General features: G+C 49.7%; 1 protein-coding gene and 1 long non-coding RNA gene across 2 annotated transcripts in view; both read left to right on the forward strand.

Annotated features, from left to right (window-relative positions):
• LOC135405758 (gastrula zinc finger protein XlCGF26.1-like) overlaps positions 1 to 25672 on the forward strand; it is a 170063-nt gene that overhangs the window by 127349 nt on the left and 17042 nt on the right.
• Positions 1025 to 2269, forward strand: LOC135405811 (uncharacterized). Its single transcript, XR_010426019.1, has 3 exons — positions 1025 to 1088; positions 1297 to 1397; positions 2157 to 2269. It is a non-coding gene; the product is annotated as an uncharacterized LOC135405811 (long non-coding RNA).

Genomic DNA, 25672 nt, shown 5'->3' on the forward strand with positions numbered 1-25672 from the left:
ATTCATGGCGGGTCTCCTCAGCATCAGCTACAGGGGTTTTCTTGTCAGCTCCTGGAAAATGTTTGGGCCAGGGCATTTGCTGTAGCTCAGTGCACCGATTTCTCAATTCTCCAGGCAGCCTCATCCCTCACTGCAGCTCTGGAGGACTTTGTAACACCGGAGCACCTGGATGGGGAAAACTGCTTTAAATGTAGCAAGTAAGATGATTACTAACAACATATTAACACGAGACTCTGTGTGAGGGGGCTACAAGTCATTGAGCAGAAGTCATCTTCTCGTGGAAGTTTACTGCACACTGATGAGACACAGTTTTGTTTGACTGGTTTTTTGGGGGAGGGGGGTTGGGGTTTTTTCTTTGTTTGTTTGTTTGTTTGTTTGTTTGAAATATGGCACCGAATTGCCTTAAAATAGCATAAGGATGCAGGAGATAAGAAAGGTTGTCTGACTGCCTTGGTGGAAGATAGGGTGCATTTCAGCGCTGTGCTCTGTGCTTGGTTTCAAGGTGTGAGAAGAATGTTGCCGCCACTAAGAGGTTCACTGTCCACTGTGCACCCAAGGTTCTCACTGTGTGTCTGAAGAGGTTTGACTGCTTCACTGGTGGCAAGATCAGCAAGGTGTGTACACTATTGGTGTGCAGCTTTCTCTTCAAGAAGCAGATTTCCTAAAGCAGTATGCTTGTCACAAGCTGCTTGTGTTGGGTTTTTTGGGGTCCCTTCTGGGGAGTGGAAAGTTGCTGTGGGAAGACAGGCAAGCACTGTGCTCTGATAGGGCTGCTTTGACTGAGAAGGGTTTCCTGCCACCCAAACGATGTTATGTTGCTTTATGGAAAACCAAGTGCTCATGAGCCCCAGAGATGTATTGATACCCCTGGACTGGCCCCTGCCCTTGGTAGGCTATTTCATGTAACAGACCAGGGTCATTTCTGAGCCCTCTTGGTCTCTCCATAGGTTGTAGAGTATCCGGAGTACTTGGATCTTCGCCCATACATGTCTCAGGCAGATGGAGAAGCACTCCTCTACTCCTTATATGCTGTCCTGGTGCACAGTGGTGTCAGCTGTCATGGAGGACACTATTTCTGCTACACAAAGGTAAAAGAGCAACTTCCTTCCCAATGGGGAAAAATGTGTGCTGGGGAAGATAAACTTTCCTGTCAGTGTTACTGACAGCCAAAGTTTTGGGGCAGAAGGCCTCCTTAGTGGCTGGACTGCATTTGTTTTGACATGCTCTCGGTTTGGCAGTTTCCTACCTGTGTTTTTGGAGAGAAACCATGGAGAGATCCTTGCCTTTTTTTTACAGGCCAGCAATGGATTGTGGTACCGGATGGACGATGAATCTGTGCAGCTGTGTTCCATTGACACAGTTCTCAGGCAGCAAGCCTACCTGCTGTTCTATGCCAGGTAATAACCAGGATTCAAATATGTTCAGAATACATTTCCTTTGCCTCATTTGCAGTTGTGCTTCTCACCTTCCGGAGTGTTTTTCTCATCAAATGAAATTACTACCTGCATCATTCAGTGCTGTCAAATCTGAACTACTCCGTGTCTGTCCTTTACTGGGCTTCAGGCTGCGGCCCGGATGGAATCTGCTACTTGCCTGGTCTCTGATGTTGACTCTTGTAGATAAGAGGACTTAAAGAGGACCTCCAGGAAAGATGGGGAGGCACCATTTGTCAGGGAATGTAGTGACAGGATGAAGGCTATCAGTTTTCAGCTAACAGAGGGCAGGTTTACATTAGATATTGGGAAGGAATTCTTTGCTGTAAGGGTGCTGAGACACTGGCACAGGTTGCCACAGCATCTGTGGGGGCCCCATCCCTGGAAGTGTTCAAGGCCAGGTTGGACAGGGCTTGGAGAAACCTTGGAATAGTGGAGGGTGTTCCTGCCCACCACAGCGGGGTGGAACAAGATAAAGTTAAAGGTCCCTTGCAACCCAAACAAGTCTGTGAATTTATGAAATGGAGGCTGTGGGAGGTATAGAGATGAGGTTTTTGTTGGGACAGAGGCAAACTTGGTGGGAAGACCCTAGCTGAGTTTCCCATTAGTGTCCTTGGTTAAGTCTCCTCTCTGTCATAGAAGCCTCTCTGAGAAAATGACTGAACCCCAGAGGAGGTTGCAACAACAGCTCTAAACTGAGATCCCTCTTTTGTTTTTCTCCAGATGCTCTGATCTGAGAATTGGAGAAAGGCCTTCTTCCTCACTGGCACCATCACATGCCCCTTCCTTCCTCAGTCAGTGTGTGGCCAGCAGCAAGCAGGCGGGCTCTGTTGGACCACAGGCTCTGACTGGTAGGACTAAGGTAACTTTGGGGTCATGGGTCAGGGCATCAGAGGAAGAGTGGATTTCTTTCTGGGATCTCAGCATTTCTCTTTTGCCCCTCACACCCTGCACCTTTCTTCACAGCCACAAAGCTGCTCCCTCTCAAAGCATCCCACCTGGATCCATCCCTTTTGTGCGCCTCTGGCCTTTTGGTCTTAGTAGCCCTCCAAAAGAGCCTTTTGGAGGCCCCAAACTGTCCTGTCCCAGAACTTGTAGGGGTTCCCCACTGCTCTGATCCTTTCAGGAGAAAAGGGCAGGAACTCTCCACAGCTCTCTTGGCAGGGCATGAAGGACACTGGCAGGGAGCGGTCCCGGAGCAGATTCCCTCTGTGGGGCAGGGATCTCCGCAGCTGCTCTGGGGACACCACAGACTATGATGACGCTTCAGAGAGAAGAACTGGTCCTCCAAGTCGTGACCGTGGTCCTAGGGATAGCACAGCTGCAAGGCCTTCCAAGAGGATCTGCCGGTGGGCTCCCGCTCCCAGGGCTGCTCAGGAGCAAACCTTGCTGAGGCAGAGGGAGCCAAGCAGATCTGTGCGGGGAACTTACAACCTTGGCAGCCGGTTTGTGCAGTACACAGACTGTGACCGCTCACTGCGGAAGAGAAAGAGGGAGAGAACAAGTCCTCCACGTTGTGACCAAGTCTTAGTGAATACTGCAGTTCCAGGGCCCTCCAAAGCCAGCTCCAAGCAGGCTCTCATGCTCCGGGCTGCTCGGGAGCAAACCCGACAGAGGCAGAGAGAGCAGAGAAGATCAACATGGCGGGGCTGTGATTGCCACAGCCAGTTTGGGCAGCACACAGACTACCGCCCTTCAGAGAAGAAGAGGAGGGTTTCCACGCCCCAGAGATTCACGTCAGACAAGCATTCAGGGCACTCTGGCAATGATGGCGTTGGATTATGGCCCTGGCTCAAGCAGAACGGAAGACTAGCACTGCGTTTATTAGCCAAGGCATCCTTGTTTTCGAGACATTTCTACATTTCTCAGACATGAGTGAATGATTTATCTAAGAAGATGATAGTTACAATAATATAGAAATGTCATTAGAAATATAGAAATATATATAGAAATATAGAATAAATATAGAAATATATATAGAAATATAGAATATATATATAGAAATATATATAGAAATATAGAAATATATACAGAAATATAATATAAAAATATAGAAATATATATAGAAATATAGAATATATAGAGAGAAATATATATAGAAATATAGAAATACATATAGAAATATAATATAGAAGTAATATTTTATAATACATTATTACATGTTGTATATCTTCAGCAATAGATTGTAATAGTATAATAAATATTATTAAAATAATAAAATAGTAAATACTAAAATACTTTAAGCAGAGTTATTTATTCCACATTGTAGATAATTTTAGCTAGAAACAAAGTGCAGTATTTGGAAGCAGTGTTGAAGCAATTATATTAAAGCTAAGAAAACAAATATTAAGTAGAGATTGTGCAGCACACAGACTACCGCCCTTCAGAGAAGAAGAGGAGGGTTTCCACGCCCCAGAGATTCACGTCAGACAAGCATTCAGGGCACTCTGGCAATGATGGCGTTGGATTATGGCCCTGGCTCAAGCAGAACAGAAGACTAGCACTGCGTTTATTAGCCAAGGCATCCTTGTTTTCGACACACCTTCTCAGACCTGAGTGAATGATTTAGCTAAGAAGATGAGAGTTATAATAATATAGAAATATTATTAGAAATATAGACATATATATGGAAATATAGAATATATATAGAGAGAAGTATATATAGAAATATAGAAATATATAGAGAAATATAATATAGAAATATAGAGAGAAGTAATACTTTGTAATACATTATTACATGTTATATATATTCAGCAATAGATAGTAATGTTACAAGAAATATTATTAAAATAATAAAATAAGAAATACTAAAATACTGTAATCAGAATTATTTATTCCACGTTGTAGACAATTATAGCTACAAACATCTCAACCTCGGCCATATCAATCAACAGAACTGGTCTACTCTGGCCTCAAATCGGGAGGCCTGGAGACACACCATCTCTAACGCTGCTGTTTCCTTTGAGAACGCACGCAGAATCACTCTCGAGGAGAAAAGACAAGGCAGAAAGAATCATGTCTTGCAGAATATACCACCTAGGGAGTCTTTCTGCTGTGCCTTTTGCAATCGGATATGTCTCTCTCGCATTGGCCTCCTAAGCCACCAGCGTGCTTGTAACAAATGTGGATAGAGCCTTCTGAAATCTTCGTTCGAGAAGCCCAGCCACGATGATGTGTTTAAGACGGGTGTTCCATAATTTAGTGTTCTCACTGAAACCATGCAAATCGTGCGCCACTCGCTCACTTCCCACTCCTCCTTTCCTTCCCACTCCCCCTCCATCCTGAGGCAGGCTGGACGGGACAATTGGAGGCACAAAAGGTAAAGATCGCAGGCTGAGATAAGAACAACTTACTGGAAACGGCAATGACATAAGAAAACAGTGCAGCAACAGAACAGTAACAGAAACAATACTAATAACAGAGTGTACAAGGGAGGCAAATGACTCACACAGGATTGCTCACCAGTTGGTGCCCAACTTTGCCACCACGCACACAACCTGGAAGAGACCCCTTCCCCCATCCTGGACAAAATGAGGAATAACCTCTATGTCCTGGCTGTGCCCCCTCCTGGATACTGCCCAAATTAACACTGTCCTGACCAGAAGCAGGACAATCACCTTCAGGATGTGCAGCACAGCTTTCGGGTCTGCACCAGAGGCACTGGATCCCTCCATGCCAGGGAGGGGAGACATCAGAGATGAGCAGACTTTGGAAATCCCTCACCTCTCACTCCGGCCCATTTTTTCTCATTTTATGGGATGGAAGAATACATACCCAACTCCTCCCAGTGCCCTTCTCACTGGAAATCCCCTGAGCTTTGATTCCTTTGCTGACATGCTGCTTCCTCTGGGAAAAGCAGCCAGAAAACCCAAGGCCATTGCTTTGAGGGAAGGGCTTTCTTAGAACACTTTTCCTGAAGTGCACCCAGGAAGGCTGGGCTGCAGCAGCACATGGCCCCCATGGCTTTGCTACATCTCATCCAGAACACCTGGAAGCCCTTCTCTCACCATCCAGCCGCTCCCCTGCCCTGTCTTCCCCACCCCACAGGGCTGCTGCCGAGGAGTTAACAAACTTCACAGTTCAATCCTGATAGCCCACTGCTGACTGGGATGGGGGGAGACCAGGGGCAGTTTTGGCCCCCATCAGCACCAGCTCTTGGGACAGCCAGGCTCTCTCCTGACATGTGGGCTCATCTCTGCAGCTTTGCTGTCCTCCACAGGGCGTTGGCTGAAAAAAATCATCTTCTAGAAAAGATATATGACACCAGCCCAGGGGTCAGCAGCACCACATGAGAGCTTGGCAAGATGCCCTGAGGACAGCCAGGCCAGGCAGAGAGAGGTGGAAGGACCACAGGGGCTCTCTGAAGCAGCCACATTGTACAACAGAGACAATGAGGCTAAATAAACACTGGGCTGAAAGATGAGAGTGCTCTTACAAGGGAAATTTACAGCTGCTGTACAGGCCTGGGGCTCTTGCTGGAAAGCTTCAGTCTCTGGGCTCCCGGTGCCCAAAGGCATTGCAGATAACTCCTTCTCAAGCAATGGCAGGGAGCAGGGTGGAGAAGTCAAGGATGAGGCAGATCAGAAAGACTGGGGCAGCACAAAGAGATCTACAAGGGAGAGAGACAGCATCTGAAAGGCACTCCTTGCTGACCTAGGAGCTGGTGCCGTGGGCTCTACAACTGCTGCCTGCAGTCAGCTTGGAAGCTCCAACAGTTTTAACAGGAGGTTTGTCTGCAAACAAGATGCAGAGACGTTACGATGATGGATGCGGGTATATTCCTGACCTAGGCTCTCCAGAGGGAGATTTGCTGTCTCCTCATGGGCCATAGAGGCTTTTAATATGGGATGAACTTCACTTGGTCTCCCCAAGCTCATGTCCAACCTGTTCCATGGCCTCTGACTGCGATCTGCTGTCCACCTAGCTTCATCCCCCCTCACAACCCTGGGGACTCCTTGGAGATGAAGGGCTGCTGTGCCAGCACCTACTGCTCCAGGAAGGGAGTGCAAGGGGAAGATGCTACACTCGCAGGGGCAAAGAAGGTTCATTTTGCCATGGGATCCCAGGAGGTCACCATGCACATCGTCAATGGGGTCTGAAAAAAGAAAACTTACAGATGTTGAGGCAGCTGAGCTCATCAAGCACATGTAGAAAAGCTCCTGATTTCAGTATGGCTGGCTCTTTTGAAATGCCCCAGGAAGGAAGATTTGGTCTCAGGCATCATCAGCCCCATTGGCCAGTCTAGACAGAACTGCCTGGACTTGAATCACAAGTTTGTGGATAAGAGATTTAGCTTCATTTAGCTAGAAATGGGATATCTCTCTCCAGTGAGCCAGCTGCTTGCCATTCCATTAGTCCCTGACCACAAGCAGCACTGAATCTGTGATCTCTCCCCCTCCAGTTTCTCAGAGTCCCTGGGTAACCCTGAAAGCACTGCTTCAGTATTAGCTTCTGCAAGAGGCCTTCCAAAAAGCAACTAGGGGATTAGGTGAGGGGAAGAACCAGAAAATTGCACACATTCTTCCCTGGATTCGTGAAAGACAATAAGAAAGAAATACAAGACCCCCAAAAGCAAGTCCACTTGATGGGAGCGGCAGGGGAGCATCTCTGGTTCAGTAGGGATACGACGCACTCAACTGCAGCTTGCAGACAAGAATCCTGAAACATTCCAGTAGCCAAGATTGCCACCTGATCCCAAGGTCCCCTGTCCTCTGCCCCATGCATTTCCACGGGACCAAAGCCCCTCTGCACAGCAAAAGGAAAGTATGGGAATGTACACACATGGTAACTTGCTCCTGGCCTTTTCAGCCTATGGAGGAAGACAACTTCCCTTATTAGAAAATGGAGCAGGTCTGAGCTGGACTTTCTCAAAACACTCTAAAGCCAGAGGCAGGTTTCTCCCACAAGCGACAGCAAAGCCCTCCTCCTGCCCATGTTGTTTGGGAAATGGCACAAGAACCAGGAGAATCCCAGAGAGATTCACACCTTCAGAGACACCAGTGAGTGCAGCCCCTCCTGACATCATCTGGGCAGAGGCCTCCAGCCCTTGGGATGACTTTGCCTCCTAACAGAGGTGCCAGAGCATCTGATCTGGATTTACCAGGCCTGCCTTAGTACCATGCCACAATAATTGTCGCAGCATCCCAGCCTTTCCTTGCTCGAGCCAGTCTGTTTATAGGTTGTTTGGATCTCCACCTCCACATTGCAGGGGGATTGAACACCACTGATCACATCCACTTCTACCTCTGACCTGAAGGGAGGGGAAGATTTCCCCGTTTGCTGTTGTGGCAAGTGGCGCCTCTCTGCAAGAGATTTCATCTCCTGCTCGGGGCCCCTCTGCACTGGCCAGGCTCACTCCATGCTGCTGGACCTCTCCCAGCCCCTCTAAGCAGGGCTCCGGTCAAGTCTTCGTAACAACTCCCCGTTCCTCAGAATAGCTTGGCACTCCTGTAGCAGTTTGGGTGGGGAATGCCAAACTCACACCAACGAATGGCTCTGTCCAATCACCTGAGGAGTAGCAGGTACCACCCAGTGCGGAGGTCAGCGCTTGAATAAAGACCTCCCCAACTCTTCTGGGTGCAGCTGGTAAGGCGATTTTGTTATAAAAGTAGAGGGGCAACTGAACTGCTTAAAGGGAGGAACAAAAGGGCACAAAAAGCACTGTGCAAAATGGCTCCAGCCTTAAATAACGTGGGTAAGGAAGGCACTGGAACAGAAGATGGGGTTTAGGTGGAGCATGCAAATTACAACCAATCATAGGAGATAGGGGCTGAACATAACCATACACGGTACTGCGTCAAGTATCAACCAATGAAAGGACAGAAGATACGCACAGTACAATACAATACAACAACTTATATGCAAAATCTACAATTTCCTTATTAATTACACATTTTTAGACTGCCACAACCCAGCCTGCCCCATGCGGAGCCCTGGGGGTGGCTCCTGCTACACCCAATGCCAGAAGAACACCACAGGAGACCCTGGGGAGGAAAGAAGGGAAGGAAAGAAGGAAATCTCAGTGCTATGGATCTGGAGCAGCTGGGGGAACTCCAGTGCCTCCCAAGACGCCCTGTCAGACACGTGGGGAACTGCAGAGTCGAGAGCTCTCCCCACGCACCCCTACGGCCCGCTCCGAAATAAATACCGTTGACTGCCCATGGAAGGTCCCCTTCAGAGTAGCGACACGATCCCCGTAGCCCCTTGCTCTGGATTCCCCGCCCATTCCTGGCCTCACCCCTTTGTGCCCAGAGCCCACTAGCTTTGAGCTACAGGGAGCAGAGGGGCTCTGTTGCCACCCTGTCAGGTGGCGTCAGCTGTAGAACAGCTCCAGTGGCCAAGTGCAGGGCTGAGCTCTCCATGGGACTGTGTCTGGCTTCAGGCAGTTTTCTGACAGGGAATGGGACTATTCTAGCCCAAAGGGAGCAATCAGGATCCAACATCTGCTTTGTTTAAGGCTATCAGGAGCCTTCTTGGTCGCTTATCCTTTGATTTTTGTCCAAATCTTGAAGTGGTTTTGATGAGGTACAAAAAGGAGGTGCAGAAAGCATGCCTTCCTCCCCCATAGACACGGTTTCCCCTCCGATCAGGGGGATCAGACCAAACCTCTGGTGGGAGCTGTTTTATTAAACTTGTCAGACCTTGAACATCAGGGGAGCTGTGTACAGCTCGTGGCAGCAGGTGCTGGGGCCTTGGCCAGTGTCACCTGGAAGGGGAAAGGAGGAAAGGGGACCAGCACGGATCCCTGCTGCCCTGCATATCCCCTGAGCCAAGGGACACTTATGGACAGTTGTTCTGCACCTCCCCCTGTCCCCTTTTGGTCAGGGCTATCACCTGACACTGCGGTGACAGACGGGTTCATCAGGATATCCTTGGCAGAATGATGACGGCACTGAGTCATAGTTACAATTAAAGCTTCATTTTTTTTAACATCATGGTATGATCACTATAGTCCAGAATACCATGATTTGAGTAGCACAAGATTTCTATAAGCAGCACCAGCATAGCAAGATTTTGTAAGCCCTTTAGCACCGAATTGTACAGCACAGCTCAGCTTATGATGCCTGATCACCTGGACCTGATCACTCTGCAGGCCATGGCACATCCTAATCCTTGGTTTGTCATGTCAATATAACAATCTTAATCTAGACTTGAACCACGTTAACAGAACAGGAGTGGCCCTTTCAGGGGAGAAGAGTCTGTTTGGTATTAAGATGGGGCTCTGTGTGCTGCTGTGCTGCCCTGTGCTGCTGTGAGGCCATCCCAGCCTGGCAGGCAGGTGCCTGTGACCTGCAAGGCCTGTGAGGAGCAAAGGAGTCGGCCTGGGGCCTGGAAATGGGAAGGCTGATAGGGAGGGGGAGAAGGGGTCTTCCTGGCGCACTGGACCTTCAGGGACTGACGATGAGGGCAAAGGGGACTCATGTAGGACCAGCTGGGTCACAGAGCACAGCTGTTTACGTCCTAAAATGCCCCCATATGAGCAGGAGGCAGGAGCAGAGGCAGTGTTCACGAGTGCCATTGTTGATTGTCTTCATCAGAGAGCTCCTGAAGTGCTGCTGGGGGGACGGTAATACAGGACCTGGGCATCAGGTTAGGGCAGGGGCATAAAAAGGTCACCTGAGAGGTGTAATGCAGGAGTAAATGCAGATCCTTTGTCTGGGTAAGGGATACAAGGAGCCTCCCCAAGGATGACAGGGATAAAACCAGCTGCTGCAAGACGTGATGAAAAAAGCCATCCAAGCAAAGTCATGCCCGAGCTGGATGCCCCAAGTCTAAAAGAAGAAACACCTCGGAGTGGAGCAGGAGCCATATGAACTGTGCTGAGCTGGGCAGGAGTGAAACCACCTGTCCTGAGAAGAACTGAGTAAAACTTGATGCCCCATTCCAGGCAGGGGCCAAACCAGCCAGGTCAAGTGTTGTTAAATAACAACCAGCTGCATCCTTGGCGCATGAGAAACACTATCTGCCTGCTGAGCAGAGGTTACACCAGGTGTCCAGAGGACTGCCTGTTGCTAAACACCTCTGAAACTGTCGGGATAAATAGGACCCTCTAACAAATTGGCTTTTTAGTGTTAGAAAGCAAGGGATTACTTTTATTTGCAGCCCTGCGTGTGCATGTGGCTGACAAAAATCCTGCCTCCGTACTGACAGCAAGACATCGCTTTTCACCTATTTATACAGATTTGGCAAACAAAGAAATTAATGTTCATTGCTTCCAAATTACATCACTCACTCCCTTTCATTAATTAGTATTCTATGTGGGATTGGTTATTAATTTCTCACTTTCTACTGTAATAACTTCATATCTTTAATCTTTTTTGTATATTTTCCCTCCCCTAGGGATTTTCTGACACAAATGCTGAGCCTTTGTTAGTCTTCTTCTTTAGCTGCTGGTTTCTGCAGAAGGTCCTTGTAGTCCATAAATCTTGTGTTCCAGATCTCCTCCTTCAACAGGACATCTTTCTCTGACAGGCTTTCTCCACTGAAGCATAACAGGGTTAACTTCAACAAAACTTACAGTTTTAGTACTTTTCCCAGGCTGTGTTCTCCCAAAGGAGCTTATGACAATTTTTACTCCATGCTGGCTAAAGTTGATTTAAGGCTGAACGCACCGCCTCTGATGTGTGTTAAAAACAACTAATCAAAAAGTTAATTAGGAACACTAAAAAAATTAGAAAAGTTTTATGATTTCCAACAAGCCCAAAACAACATAGGCCAAGTGCAGCAGGGACAGAACTGTCTCTATCCATTGATGCCAGGAAAAGGCAACAGTAGTAAAACTCAACAGCCACAGGTGCTATTAAGCCGGTATTTGTTTATTTCGGCCCCGGACGTGCAGGGGATAGCTCCGCCTAACACGCGCGTGCCCTCACCATCCAGAGTGGGAGTCTGGCTAAAGCTGCGGCTGATCAAAACCTAACCCACCCTAGCGGCAGGAGTAAATGTGAAGCTGCTAAAAAGCCATCCAGGAACGTTTTCAGAGCTTGAGGACAAGACAGCAGCTGGGCGGGGGCCAGCAGCCAGCCAAGGTCCTCCCAGCGCAGCCTCTGAAGGGTTCCTTTGGCAGTCCCAGTTCAGGGTCAGCCCATGGTTGTACCCTGGGGGCAGATGAAATTAATTGGAAATGAACCCATAAGAGTCCAGGTGCTTTGCTAAGAGTCTCCCTGATAGAAGTGGCAGTGAAACCCTCAGCGTCTTGGGGGCCAGAAAAGCTGTGACCTGGCTCAGTTACAGCCCTGAGCAGGCTTTTACTCCTCAGGCCGTGTGGCTCACGGAAGGTGTGGGAGCTCTGTCAGAGGATGACGAGCCCTTTGCCACCAGCACGGGGGGAGGTCCAGTGGCTTCCACCTGGCGGACGTGCCATGTGGGTTCCTGTGCCCAAGAACCATGTGGTTCCATGGGGTTCCATGGGGTTCCATGTGACCCCATGTCACAAAGGGGCAGAGATGTGGCACCCATCCGGTATCCTGAGGAGCGCGCCAACGAAAATCAGTTGGACAGAGTTGGCCTTCGGGATAACTCAGCTCCTTCCTTTGCTACTTGTGTGCCTGCCTTTTTTGGATGGTTTATTGCTTACTGACCATTTCTCCTCAACTTTCCTCCGCTTTCAAAGGTAATGCTTTGACTTTTGGCCCAGATCATAGAGCAGGGTATATGGGATAAAAGTATAGGCTGATTTATACCTTCCTAGCTGTAGGCTGAGCTGTTACAACTTTTAGAGGCTGGCCAGGTATGACCTAGGCTAGAATTCCAGTTTGCTGATTCTTGGTTTTTTTTCCATAGCCTAGGATAGGTAAGCAGGGAGGTGACTGTAGTCTGAGGGGATGGGCTCAGCCCACCTTGATTGCTGTGGGAGGGAGGGAGGCAGAAAAAGGAGAGCAGCAAAGGCAGCAGTTAAAGTAGTGGCTGAAAGACGGTCACTCCTAGGAGGTGGGAAAGCCAGAGGGCTCTGTTGCTGAAGCAGTGTCAGGAGAGCAGCAGGGCCTCTTCAGAGAAGGTAACGTACATGGGAGCATTTCAAAAGGGCCTTTGAACCCGCTGTGAGTTGGTGCCCCGCGCCTGATCATAAGGGCGTGAGCTGCAGCTCAGCAGCAGTTAGGAGCACCACTGAAAGACTTGGTGGGGGATGCCGTTCTGCGTTTATTTAGAGTTTTGATACTTTCGGTGAGCTACAGTAATTTCTTTGCAACTAGGTGACGGGATTGGTGCTGTTCTCTTTCTGGAGACAAAGACATCCTTGGTCATCTAAAGCATTGCACTCTCTTCCTGAGAGAGGCAATGGCCACAGCAGGGAACGACTCCTGTGAGTAATAGCTTCCCCAGCAGGTTTGGACTTTGTGAACTGCCACAGACAACTGACATGGCTGGGGGTCAAATCCCAGAATGATGTGCTCCCAACCTAGAGTGATCTCTGGGATGTTTCCTGAGAGCAGTCAAACTGACCCCCGTGTTTACAATTAGACCCAGGAAAACACCTTTTGTCGCTCCTCTGACACTAGGTACAAGACTTTGAAAGCTGCCATTGCTCGTAGAGAGGTCTGCCATCCTTTGGGTTACCTTCCGTGCTCAGTATTTCCTTGTTTTCAACAAGTTACAATCAGGAAAAGGGATGGCTTCTCTGATAACCCAGTCTAGAACTCTACTGAGAAAGGAAGGTAGCCTGCGGCCCAGAAACCAGATTGTGGGTTTGTTGGACTCTCAGCAACGTAAAGAGGGGAATGGATTTTTCCAAAACAGTAAATTTAAATGGCACTGTTTAAGCTTCCCCTGATGTTGTTGGGTTGGCAGTTGAAGCAGATGGTCCTGAGTGCTCCTGTAGAGACCTCACTGTTTAAATATGCCTTTGTGCCTCATTTCATCTCTTTCCAAATGGAATTTCCCTGCAGTCATTGCCGAGGGAATGACTCCGCCACAAAGGATCCTCTTTCCCCCAGAGAAGATTTGCATGGTCTGGCAGCAAAGACAGAGTGCTGGAGCAGGACTCCTCAATGTGGGCAACACATGCTTCCTTAATGCTGTCCTGCAATGCCTGACATACACCCCGCCGCTGGCCAACTATCTGCTCTCCCGGGAGCACAGCCAGGCCTGTGAGTACTCTTAGGGACATCTCCCTGTGAATCTGTTCATCAAATCCCAAGGATTCCCAGAACCTGAAATTTGATTTAGGAGAAAAGCAGCCCTTTGTCAGCCCCAGAACTTGTGTTCTTTGTACACTCAGGAGCCACCTGTCCTATCCAGCTGTCTTATTCTTCAGGAAGGCACATCTTTCTAGCTCTGGGTCTCTATTCCTGCAAGTTAAAACCTCAGTTTAGCATTCCTCTGAAGAACATTTTCTATGCACTAAAACGTCCCGTGCTTGTTGAAACACTGGGAGGAGTGGCATATTGCACTGGAGTGGGAGTGGAAGAAGAGGAGTATTCCACCACTAGGGATATTTTGCTAACCAGAGGACCTTCTCTCCCTCCCTCCTCAGGTCGCCAACAAGGCTTCTGCATGATGTGCATCATGGAAGCGCATGTTAACAAGGTCCTGCGTTCAGTCAGTGCCATCCTGCCTTGGGCTGTTCTCAGGGCTTTCAGATGTATGTGATTTCAGGTTCTTTGACAGGTTTTCTTCCCTTCCTGTAGGAGACAACTACTAACTTCCTGTTTCTTAGTCATAGGAGAACATTTTCAGCTTGGCAGGGAGGAAGATGCCCATGACTTCTTATGCTGTACTGTCAATGCCATGCAGAGAGCTTGTCTGAGTGCAAGCAACGAGTAAGCACAAGCAAGTTACCTTTACAAAGTTCTGAGCCCTTTGGACTCCTTGATGTGACCTCATCAAGGAAAACCTACAGCCGGGGCTTGGAGGAAGTAATGCTCTGTCTTACGACTTGTTTCCAGCTTGGACATATCATCTCAATCTACTACCATTGTCCATCAAATATTTGGAGGCTTTCTGAGATCCAGAGGTATGTTTCTACAACAGCTGCTCTCCTTGGCACTGCCTGTGCCCTTCTGTCTGCCTGTGCCCAACAGCTGGCCCTGGGACTAGCAGGGCAGGTACAATGAGCACAAAGCAGTACCATCGTTCAGCTCACCATTGCTCGGCATTTTGATTTTTCCTTCCAGTCATCTGCTTCAGCTGCAAAGCCATTTCTGATTCCTATGAGGCCTTCCTGGATGTCCCCTTGGATATCAAAGTAAGAGGTTTTGCAGTTGTGCTTCAAGACATGGCAAGGCTTTTCAGAGTCAACACATTTGTCCTGAAAGCATATACTGTGAACACAAGAGGTCTTGGTGGTGGATGGGAAGGGGAAGGGATGTTGTCCTCCTGCAGAGGCCATGGCACTGGTCTCTCTGTAGGTGCTGGCTTGAAGCTGGACAAGCACCCATTATGCACTCTGCACCCTTGACATAGCCTCCTCCTTCTTCCCTTTGCCCTCCTTCAACACCTGTCTGGCTTCCAGGCTGATGGGTTGGATTGTTTTCACTACTGATGACCCTACATAACATCAGTAGCTCAGTGGCAGGTGATACAGAGAGGGAGCTCTTGATTGCCCCTGAGAACCTCTGGGACAGGGGAAATGTTCAGCACCACACTCTCTTTCTGGCTCCTTCTGGATACAGCTTGCAGATTCATGGCGGGTCTGCTCAGCATCAGCTACAGGGGTTTTCTTGTCAGCTCCTGGAAAATGTTTGGGCCAGGGCATTTGCTGTAGCTCAGTGCACCGATTTCTCAATTCTCCAGGCAGCCTCATCCCTCACTGCAGCTCTGGAGGACTTTGTAACACCGGAGCACCTGGATGGGGAAAACTGCTTTAAATGTAGCAAGTAAGATGATTACTAACAACATATTAACACGAGACTCTGTGTGAGGGGGCTACAAGTCATGGAGCAGAAGTCATCTTCTCGTGGAAGTTTACTGCACACTGATGAGACACAGTTTTGTTTGTCTGGTTTTTTGGGGGAGGGGGGTTGGGGTTTTTTCTTTGTTTGTTTGTTTGTTTGTTTGTTTTAAATATGGCACCAAATTGCCTTAAAATAGCATAAGGATGCACGAGACAAGAAAGGTTGTCTGACTGCCTTGGTGGAAGATAGGGTGCATTTCAGCGCTGTGCTCTGTGCTTGGTTTCAAGGTGTGAGAAGAATGTTGCCGCCACTAAGAGGTTCACTGTCCACTGTGCACCCAAGGTTCTCACTGTGTGTCTGAAGAGGTTTGACTGCTTCACTGGTGGCAAGATCAGCAAGGTGTGTACACTATTGGTGTGCAGCTTTCTCTTCAAGAAGCAGATTTCCTAAAGCAGTATGCTTGTCACAAGCTGCTTGTGTTGGGTTTTTTGGGGTCCCTTCTGGGGAGTGGAAAGTTCCTGTGGGAAGACAGGCAAGCACTGTGCTCTGATAGGGCTGCTTTGACTGAGAAGGGTTTCCTGCCACCCAAACGATTTTATGTTGCTTTATGGAAAACCAAGTGCTCATGAGCCCCAGAGATGTATTGATACCCCTGGACTGGCCCCTGCCCTTGGTAGGCTATTTCATGTCACAGACCAGGGTCATTTCTGAGCCCTCTTGGTCTCTCCATAGGTTGTAGAGTATCCGGAGTACTTGGATCTTCGCCCATACATGTCTCAGGCAGATGGAGAAGCACTCCTCTACTCCTTATATGCTGTCCTGGTGCACAGTGGTGTCAGCTGTCATGGAGGACACTATTTCTGCTACACAAAGGTAAAAGAGCAACTTCCTTCCCAATGGGGAAAAATGTGTGCTGGGGAAGATAAACTTTCCTGTCAGTGTTACTGACAGCCAAAGTTTTGGGGCAGAAGGCCTCCTTAGTGGCTGGACTGCATTTGTTTTGACATGCTCTCGGTTTGGCAGTTTCCTACCTGTGTTTTTGGAGAGAAACCATGGAGAGATCCTTGCCTTTTTTTTACAGGCCAGCAATGGATGGTGGTACCGGATGGACGATGAATCTGTGCAGCTGTGTTCCATTGACACAGTTCTCAGGCAGCAAGCCTACCTGCTGTTCTATGCCAGGTAATAACCAGGATTCAAATATGTTCAGAATACATTTCCTTTGCCTCATTTGCAGTTGTGCTTCTCACCTTCCGGAGTGTTTTTCTCATCAAATGAAGTTACTACCTGCATCATTCAGTGCTGTCAAATCTGAACTACTCCGTGTCTGTCCTTTCCTGGGCTTCAGGCTGCGGCCCGGATGGAATCTGCTACTTGCCTGGTCTCTGATGTTGACTCTTGTAGACAAGAGGACTTAAAGAGGACCTCCAGGAAAGATGGGGAGGCACCATTTGTCAGGGAATGTAGTGACAGGATGAAGGCTATCAGTTTTCAGCTAACAGAGGGCAGGTTTACATTAGATATTGGGAAGGAATTCTTTGCTGTAAGGGTGCTGAGACACTGGCACAGGTTGCCACAGCATCTGTGGGGGCCCCATCCCTGGAAGTGTTCAAGGCCAGGTTGGACAGGGCTTGGAGAAACCTTGGAATAGTGGAGGGTGTTCCTGCCCACCACAGCGGGGTGGAACAAGATAAAGTTAAAGGTCCCTTGCAACCCAAACAAGTCTGTGAATTTAGGAAATGGAGGCTGTGGGAGGTATAGAGATGAGGTTTTTGTTGGGACAGAGGCAAACTTGGTGGGAAGACCCTAGCTGAGTTTCCCATTAGTGTCCTTGGTTAAGTCTTCTCTCTGTCATAGAAGCCTCTCTGAGAAAATGACTGAACCCCAGAGGAGGCTGCAACAACAGCTCTAAACTGAGATCACTCTTTTGTTTTTCTCCAGATGCTCTGATCTGAGAATTGGAGAAAGGGCTTCTTCCTCACTGGCACCATCACATGCCCCTTCCTTCCTCAGTCAGTGTGTGGCCAGCAGCAAGCAGGCGGGCTCTGTTGGACCACAGGCTCTGACTGGTAGGACTAAGGTAACTTTGGGGTCATGGGTCAGGGCAGCAGAGGAAGAGTGGATTTCTTTCTGGGATCTCAGCATTTCTCTTTTGTCCCTCACACACCGCACCTTTCTTCACAGCCACAACGCTGCTCCCTCTCAAAGCATCCCACCTGGATCCATTCCTTTTGTGCGCCTCTGGCCTTTTGGTCTTAGTAGCCCTCCAAAAGAGCCTTTTGGAGGCCCTAAACTGTCCTGTCCCAGAACTTGTAGGGGTTCCCCACTGCTCTGATCCTTTCAGGAGAAAAGGGCAGGAACTCTCCACAGCTCTCTTGGCAGGGCATGAAGGACACTGGCAGGGAGCGGTCCCGGAGCAGATTCCCTCTGTGGGGCAGGGATCTCCGCAGCTGGTCTGGGGACACCACAGACTATGAGGACGCTTCAGAGAGAAGAACTGGTCCTCCAAGTCGTGACCGTGGTCCTAGGGATAGCACAGCTGCAAGGCCTTCCAAGAGGATCTGCCGGTGGGCTCCCGCTCCCAGGGCTGCTCAGGAGCAAACCTTGCTGAGGCAGAGGGAGCCAAGCAGATCTGTGCGGGGAACTTACAACCTTGGCAGCCGGTTTGTGCAGTACACAGACTGTGACCGCTCACTGCGGAAGAGAAAGAGGGAGAGAACAAGTCCTCCACGTTGTGACCAAGTCTTAGTGAATACTGCAGTTCCAGGGCCCTCCAAAGCCAGCTCCAAGCAGGCTCTCATGCTCCGGGCTGCTCGGGAGCAAACCCGACAGAGGCAGAGAGAGCAGAGAAGATCAACATGGCGGGGCTGTGATTGCCACAGCCAGTTTGGGCAGCACACAGACTACCGCCCTTCAGAGAAGAAGAGGAGGGTTTCCACGCCCCAGAGATTCACGTCAGACAAGCATTCAGGGCACTCTGGCAATGATGGCGTTGGATTATGGCCCTGGCTCAAGCAGAACGGAAGACTAGCACTGCGTTTATTAGCCAAGGCATCCTTGTTTTTGACACGCCTTCTCAGACCTGAGTGAATGATTTAGCTAAGTAGATGATAGTTACAATAATATAGAAATATCATTAGAAATATAGAAATATATATAGAAATATAGAATAAATATAGAGAAATACATATAGAAATATAGAAATATATATAGAAATATAATATGGAAATATAGAGAGAAGTAATATTTTATAATACATTATTACATGTTATATATATTCAGCAATAGATAGTAATGTTATAAGAAATATTATTAAAATAATAAAATAAGAAATACTAAAATACTGTAATCAGAATTATTTATTCCACGTTGTAGACAATTATAGCTACAAACATCTCAGCCTCGGCCATATCAATCAACAGAACTGGTCTACTCTGGCCTCAAATCGGGAGGCCTGGAGACACACCATCTCTAACGCTGCTGTTTCCTTTGAGAACGCACGCAGAATCACTCTCGAGGAGAAAAGACAAGGCAGAAAGAATCATGTCTTGCAGAATATACCACCTAGGGAGTCTTTCTGCTGTGCCTTTTGCAATCGGATATGTCTCTCTCGCATTGGCCTCCTAAGCCACCAGCGTGCTTGTAACAAATGTGGATAGAGCCTTCTGAAATCTTCGTTCGAGAAGCCCAGCCACGATGATGTGTTTAAGACGGGTGTTCCATCATTTAGTGTTCTCACTGAAACCATGCAAATCGTGCGCCACTCGCTCACTTCCCACTCCTCCTTTCCTTCCCACTCCCCCTCCATCCTGAGGCAGGCTGGACGGGACAATTGGAGGCACAAAAGGTAAAGATCGCAGGCTGAGATAAGAACAACTTACTGGAAACGGCAATGAAATAAGAAAACAGTACAGCAACAGAACAGTAACAGAAACAATCCTAATAACAGAGTGTACAAGGGAGGCAAATGACTCACACGTGATTGCTCACCAGTTGGTGCCCAACTTTGCCACCACGCACACAACCTGGAAGAGACCCCTTCCCCCATCCTTGACAAAATGAGGAATAACCTCTATGTCCTGGCTGTGCCCCCTCCTGGATACTGCCCAAATTAACACTGTCCTGACCAGAAGCAGGACAATCACCTTCAGGATGTGCAGCACAGCTTTCGAGTCTGCACCGGAGGCACTGGATCCCTCCATGCCAGGGAGGGGAGACATCAGAGATGAGCAGACTTTGGAAATCCCTCACCTCTCACTCCAGCCCATTTTTTCTCATTTTATGGGATGGAAGAATACATACCCAACTCCTCCCAGTGTCCTTCTCACTGGAAGTCCCCTGAGCTTTGATTCCTTTGCTGACATGCTGCTTCCTCTGGGAAAAGCAGCCAGAAAACCCAAGGCCATTGCTTTGAGGGAAGGGCTTTCTTAGAACACTTTTCCTGAAGTGCACCCAGGAAGGCTGGGCTGCAGCAGCACATGGCCCCCATGGCTTTGCTACATCTCATCCAGAACACCTGGAAGCCCTTCTCTCACCATCCAGCCGCTCCCCTGCCCTGTCTTCCCCACCCCACAGGGCTGCTGCCGAGGAGTTAACAAACTTCACAGTTCAATCCTGATAGCCCACTGCTGACTGGGATGGGGGGAGACCAGGGGCACTTTTGGCCCCCATCAGCACCAGCTCTTGGGACAGCCAGGCTCTCTCCTGACATGTGGGCTCATCTCTGCAGCTTTGCTGTCCTCCACAGGGCGTTTGCTGAAAAAAATCATCTTCTAGAAAAGATATATGACACCAGCCCAGGGGTCAGCAGCACCACATGAGAGCTTGGCAAGATGCCCTGAGGACAGCCAGGCCAGGCAGAGAGAGGTGGAAGGACCACAGGGGCTCTCTGAAGCAGCCACATTGTACAACAGAGACAATGAGGCTAAATAAACACTGGGCTGAAAGATGAGAGTGCTCTTACAAGGGAAATTTACAGCTGCTGTACAGGCCTGGGGCTCTTGCTGGAAAGCTTCAGTCTCTGGGCTCCCGGTGCCCAAAGGCATTGCAGATAACTCCTTCTCAAGCAATGGCAGGGAGCAGGGTGGAGAAGTCAAGGATGAGGCAGATCAGAAAGACTGGGGCAGCACAAAGAGATCTACAAGGGAGAGAGACAGCATCTGAAAGGCACTCCTTGCTGACCTAGGAGCTGGTGCCGTGGGCTCTACAACTGCTGCCTGCAGTCAGCTTGGAAGCTCTGGCAGTTTTAACAGGAGGTTTGTCTGCAAACAAGATGCAGAGACGTCACGATGATGGATGCGGGTATATTCCTGACCTAGGCTCTCCAGAGGGAGATTCGCTGTCTCCTCATGGGCCATAGAGGCTTTTAATATGGGATGAACTTCACTTGGTCTCCCCAAGCTCATGTCCAACCTGTTCCATGGCCTCTGACTGCGATCTGCTGTCCACCTAGCTTCATCCCCCCTCACAACCCTGGGGACTCCTTGGAGATGAAGGGCTGCTGTGCCAGCACCTACTGCTCCAGGAAGGGAGTGCAAGGGGAAGATGCTACACTCGCAGGTGCAAAGAAGGTTCATTTTGCCATGGGATCCCAGGAGGTCACCATGCACATCGTCAATGGGGTCTGAAAAAAGAAAACTTACAGATGTTGAGGCAGCTGAGCTCATCAAGCACATGTAGAAAAGCTCCTGATTTCAGTATGGCTGGCTCTTTTGAAATGCCCCAGGAAGGAAGATTTGGTCTCAGGCATCATCAGCCCCATTGGCCAGTGTTACGACCCGCCCCAGGAAAAGGGGAGAGGGGGGTAACTCAGGTCCATCAAAAATTCCTTTGGGGTGGATTACAGCGAAACGACACTAAATAATCGGTGTATGAAAACATATATGGATAAGATTTATTTTAACAATTTTGAATCAGTAGGTAAGTGAACATTTTTGCGTGCTGTAACCTTTCTAGGGAGGAGAAAAATGCATAGGGGAGACAAAGACAGGATAAGAGTAAGGGAGAGTAAGAAAAAAAAGATGAGAGTGGTATAATCACCACCCACTGGATCCAGCGATGTCTTGATCCGCAGGCGGCGGGGGGAGAAGAAAGAAGCAAAAATCCCCCCCAAACCCCCAAAGTCACCAGTCAATATCCATATCCTTTGCACCTCCCCCAACGCGGGGAGTTGTTTTCATAGGGTGGTGTCCCCCTTTTTGGCGCTGAGTTCATGTGGAGGGCGTGGTAAACTCGGCTCTTCCCGCCTTTTTGGGGCTTGACATCTTCTGCACTGGAGGAGGGGGATGGGCCCAGTTGCCCATCAGAAAGTCAAAAGCCTGCAGAAATCTCTTAGAATGCATAAATCATTAACTGTTCCAGTCTCTGACACTCCGCCAGAACAGCGCTCATGGGGAGATCTCTGCTCTCAACCTCCAGCAGTGACCTTGGGGGGTCCCCAGCCAAGGCAGGAATCTCCACACACCCCCAAGAAGGGTTCTGTTGGAAGAACCTGCCCCTGGGAAAGGGCACTGGCCCTTTCTGGTAGAAACCCAGGGACTGACAGTCCTTGGACTCCAGGGGTTCCCTCACCATCAGGGGCTTCATTTGGGGTGAAACCAGTCTGGGTTCCAACATCTCCTGCCTTGTCCTGGCCCCCTCTCAGCTCAGCACTGACCCCTTTGCAAATGGGGCATTGTCTTGGTGCCATTGCAGGGGGGATGTCCTGCCCCAGTGTCCCAGTGTTCCTTTAATTCCCAGAGGCCCTGCAGTGTCCCAGCGGCCCCTTCATTCCAGGCAGGCCCAGGGAGACGAAGGCAAAGACGGAGCCCCGACCCCCGTCAGCATCTTGGGGGGGCGGGGGAGCAGGATCCGGGAAACGGCGGTGGCTGCTGGGAAGGGACTGGGACGGACTGGGATGGACTGGGATGGACTGGGATGGACTGGGATGGGCAGGGATGGACTGGGATGGACTGGACTGGACTGGGACATCAGGATACACCGGGACCAGGACCGGGACCCAGCAGGACCCCCCCGGGAGCAGGACCTGAACACACTGGGATCCTCCAGGACCAGAACTGGGGCAACAGGGATCATACTGGGAGCAACTGGGACCACACTGAGGGCTACTGGGAGCAACTGGAGGCCACATAGGATATAGTGGGAGGGCCTTGGAGTCACTGGGATCATACTGGTGGAAACTGGAATGTTACTGGGGCATCTGGGAGTGACTGGGAAGGACTATGAGCATGCTGAGGGCTCTACTGGAATATACTGGGAGTGTCTGCAACCATGGTGGGGGTAACTGGGACCATACTGGGAGTGACTGGGACTACATGAAGGGGAATTAGGACCAGGCTGGGGGCAACTGGAAGGAACTGTGAGTGACTGGATTTACAAGAGAAGCAACTGGGATTGAGTGGGACTGTCAGGAGGGAAGACCGGGATCATACTTGGAGTGACTGGATCTGTGCTAGGGGCAACTGGGAGCAACTGGGACCATGATGGGGACAACTGGGATCATACTGGGATCACAGTGGGAGAAGCTTGGCCCATGCTAGGAGCAACTGAGACCACACTGAGGGTGACTGGGGTCATACTGGGATCATATCAAGAGTGAGTGGGATCATGCAGGAGGTAATTGGGATCATCCTGGGAGCAACTGGGAGTGCACTGGGGATGACTGGAAGTGGCTGTGAGCAACTGGGATCATGCTGGAAGCTTCTGGGGGCAACTGGGAATGAGTGGGACCATATGGAGGAAACTGGGAGCAACTGGGAGAGACCAGGAGTGACTGGGATCATCCTGGGACTGACTGGGCGCTGAATCCGAAAAATCAGTCCGAGAAACTGCTCAGAAACTTTTTATCTTTAAGCAGCAAGGTATTTGTTTATTCAACGTTGGGAGCAAGCCAGCTCGCGCTGGACAAACTTGCTCAAAGGCTTCACACAAAATCAGCATTTTTATACAATCTTCAACTGTGATTAAATGCATATTCAAGTGATTCCAACATCTATCTCTGCATATCAATAATAGGCAGAGTATAGGTGGAGCTCAGGCGGGGCTTGGGGCGGTGCTTCTCTTGGCCCTCAATCCTGAGGGGACTTCCACTCTTCCTCCATGGCTCTGGGGGCTTCAACTCCTCTTCCTCAGCTTGACCTTCCTTCTCTTCCATTGTTCTTGACCTGCTCACTGAAGCTTGGAAAAAGCCCTGGCTCCCGGCCTATTCCTCCTCTTCCAATGTCTCCCTGATCCTGCTGTCTCTCTAATTTATCCCCTCTAGGCCCAGGACATGTTCCTGTACTATTCTCTGAAGCTTTGCTCCAGTCAGTAGAACAGAACGAGCACAGATGGTCTTGGCTGTTGGGAGCTTGTTAGCAGGCCCAAATTTCTTAGTTAACTCTTTTGGGCCTGGCCTCCTGTTTCACCAGGGACACAGCCCGGGCCCGGGTGTTCCCATTCCCATTCCACGGGTTTGCATTCCTGTTCCAGGTGTTCCCATCCCATTCTAGTTGTTCCCATTCCCATTCCAGGTGTTCCCATTCCCATTCCACATGTTCCATTTCCCTTTCCAGGTGTTCCATCCCATTTTAGGTGTCCCCATTCCCATTCCTATTGTCCCTCCTCCCATTCCTGGTGTTCCTATCCCACTTCTGTTTTCCCCATTCCCAGTTCTTGGTGTTCCCATTCCCCTTCCAGCTATCTCCATTCCCATACCTATTGTCCCCATTCCCATTCCAGGTGTTCCCATCCCACCTCTGTTTTCCCTATTCCCATTCCAGGTGTCTCCATTCCCATTCCAGGTGTCCCCATTCCAATTCCTGGTGTCCTCAGTCTGCTCTGAATGTTCCTATTCCCATTCCAGGTGTCCTCATTCCAATTCCAGGTGTTCCCATTCCCATTCCTGGTGTCCCCAACCTGCTCACAATGTTCCCATTCCCATTCCAGGTGTCTCCATTCCCAACCCAGGTGTCCCCATTCCCATTCCTGATGTCCCCATTCCCATTCCAGGTGTTCCTATTCCCATTCCAGAGTTTCCCATCCCATTCCAGGTGTCTCCATTCCCATTCCAGGTGTCCCCATATCAACTACAGGTGTTCCCATTCCCATTCCAGGTGTCCCCATTCCCATTCCTGCTGCCCCCATTCCCATTCCTGGTGTCCCCAGTCTGCTCCCAATGTCCCCATTCCCATTCCAGGTGTTCCCATTTCCATTCCTGGTGTTCCCATCCCATTGCTATTGTCCCCATCCCATTCCTTATGTCCCCATTCCCATTCCAGGTGTTCTCATTCCCATTCCAGGTGTTCCTATTCCCATTCCAGGTGTTCCAATTCCCTTTCCAGGGGTTCCATCCCATTCTAGGTGTCCCCATTCCCATTCCTATTGTCTCTCCTCCCATTCCTGATGTTCCCATCCCACTTCTGTTTTCCCCATTCCCAGTTCTTGGTGTTCCCATTCCAGGTGTCCCCATTCCCATTCCAGGTGTTCCCATCCCACCTCTGTTTTCCCTATTCCCATTCCAGGTGTTCCCATTCCCATTCCAGGTGTCCCATTCCAAGTCATGGTGTCCTCAATCTGCTCCCAGTGTTCCCATTCCCATTCCAGGTGTTCTCATCCCAGTTCCTGGTGTATCCATTCCAATTCCTGGTGTCCCCATTCCCATTCCTGTGTCCCTAACCTGCTCCCAGTGTCTCCATCCCTCTCCCCGGTGTCCCCACTCCCAATCCAGGTGCCCCCATTCCCAGTTCCTGATGTCTTCATTCCCATTCCTGTTGTTCCCAGTCTGCTTCCAATGTTCCCATTCCAGGTGTTCCCATTCCCATTCCAGGTGTTCCCATTCCCATTCTCCCTGTCCCCATTCCCATTCCTTGTTCCCAGGGAGGAACTGCCAGATGCCGGAGGAGGAGCCAGAATTTACTGCCCAAAGCAGGAGATTTTCACACCAAAATTAACCCTCGGTGATGTCACCACTGTCCCTGTGGCGTCACCAATGTCCCTGTGATGTCACCGCTGTCCCTGTGACATCACCAATGTTCCTTTGACATCATCACTGTCTCTGTGATGTCACCACTGTCTCTGTGATGTCATCGATGTCCCCGTTATGTCACCACTGTCATTTCCCCTCCTGGTTTACCTTAAAACCAGCACACCAGGTCTGTGCCCAACGGGGGTCCCTGTGGATCATCCAACGCGGGTCCTCCCATGGCTGATGGAGTTGGAGCAGCGGCCGAAGCTCTTCCCGCAGTCGGGGCACTCGGGGCTTCTCTTACCGGTGGGTCCGTTGGTGGGAGGTCAAGGAAGAGCTCTGCGTGAAGCTCTTCCCACACTCCCCACAGTGGAAGGGCCTCTCCCTGATGTGGATGCGACGGTGGGTGTAGAGGGTGGAGCTGTCCCACATTCCCTACACGTGTAGGGCTGTTCCCCAGTGGG

The sequence above is a fragment of the Pseudopipra pipra genome, chromosome W (genome assembly GCF_036250125.1).
Source record: "Pseudopipra pipra isolate bDixPip1 chromosome W, bDixPip1.hap1, whole genome shotgun sequence".
Taxonomy (NCBI): Eukaryota; Metazoa; Chordata; class Aves; order Passeriformes; family Pipridae; genus Pseudopipra; species Pseudopipra pipra.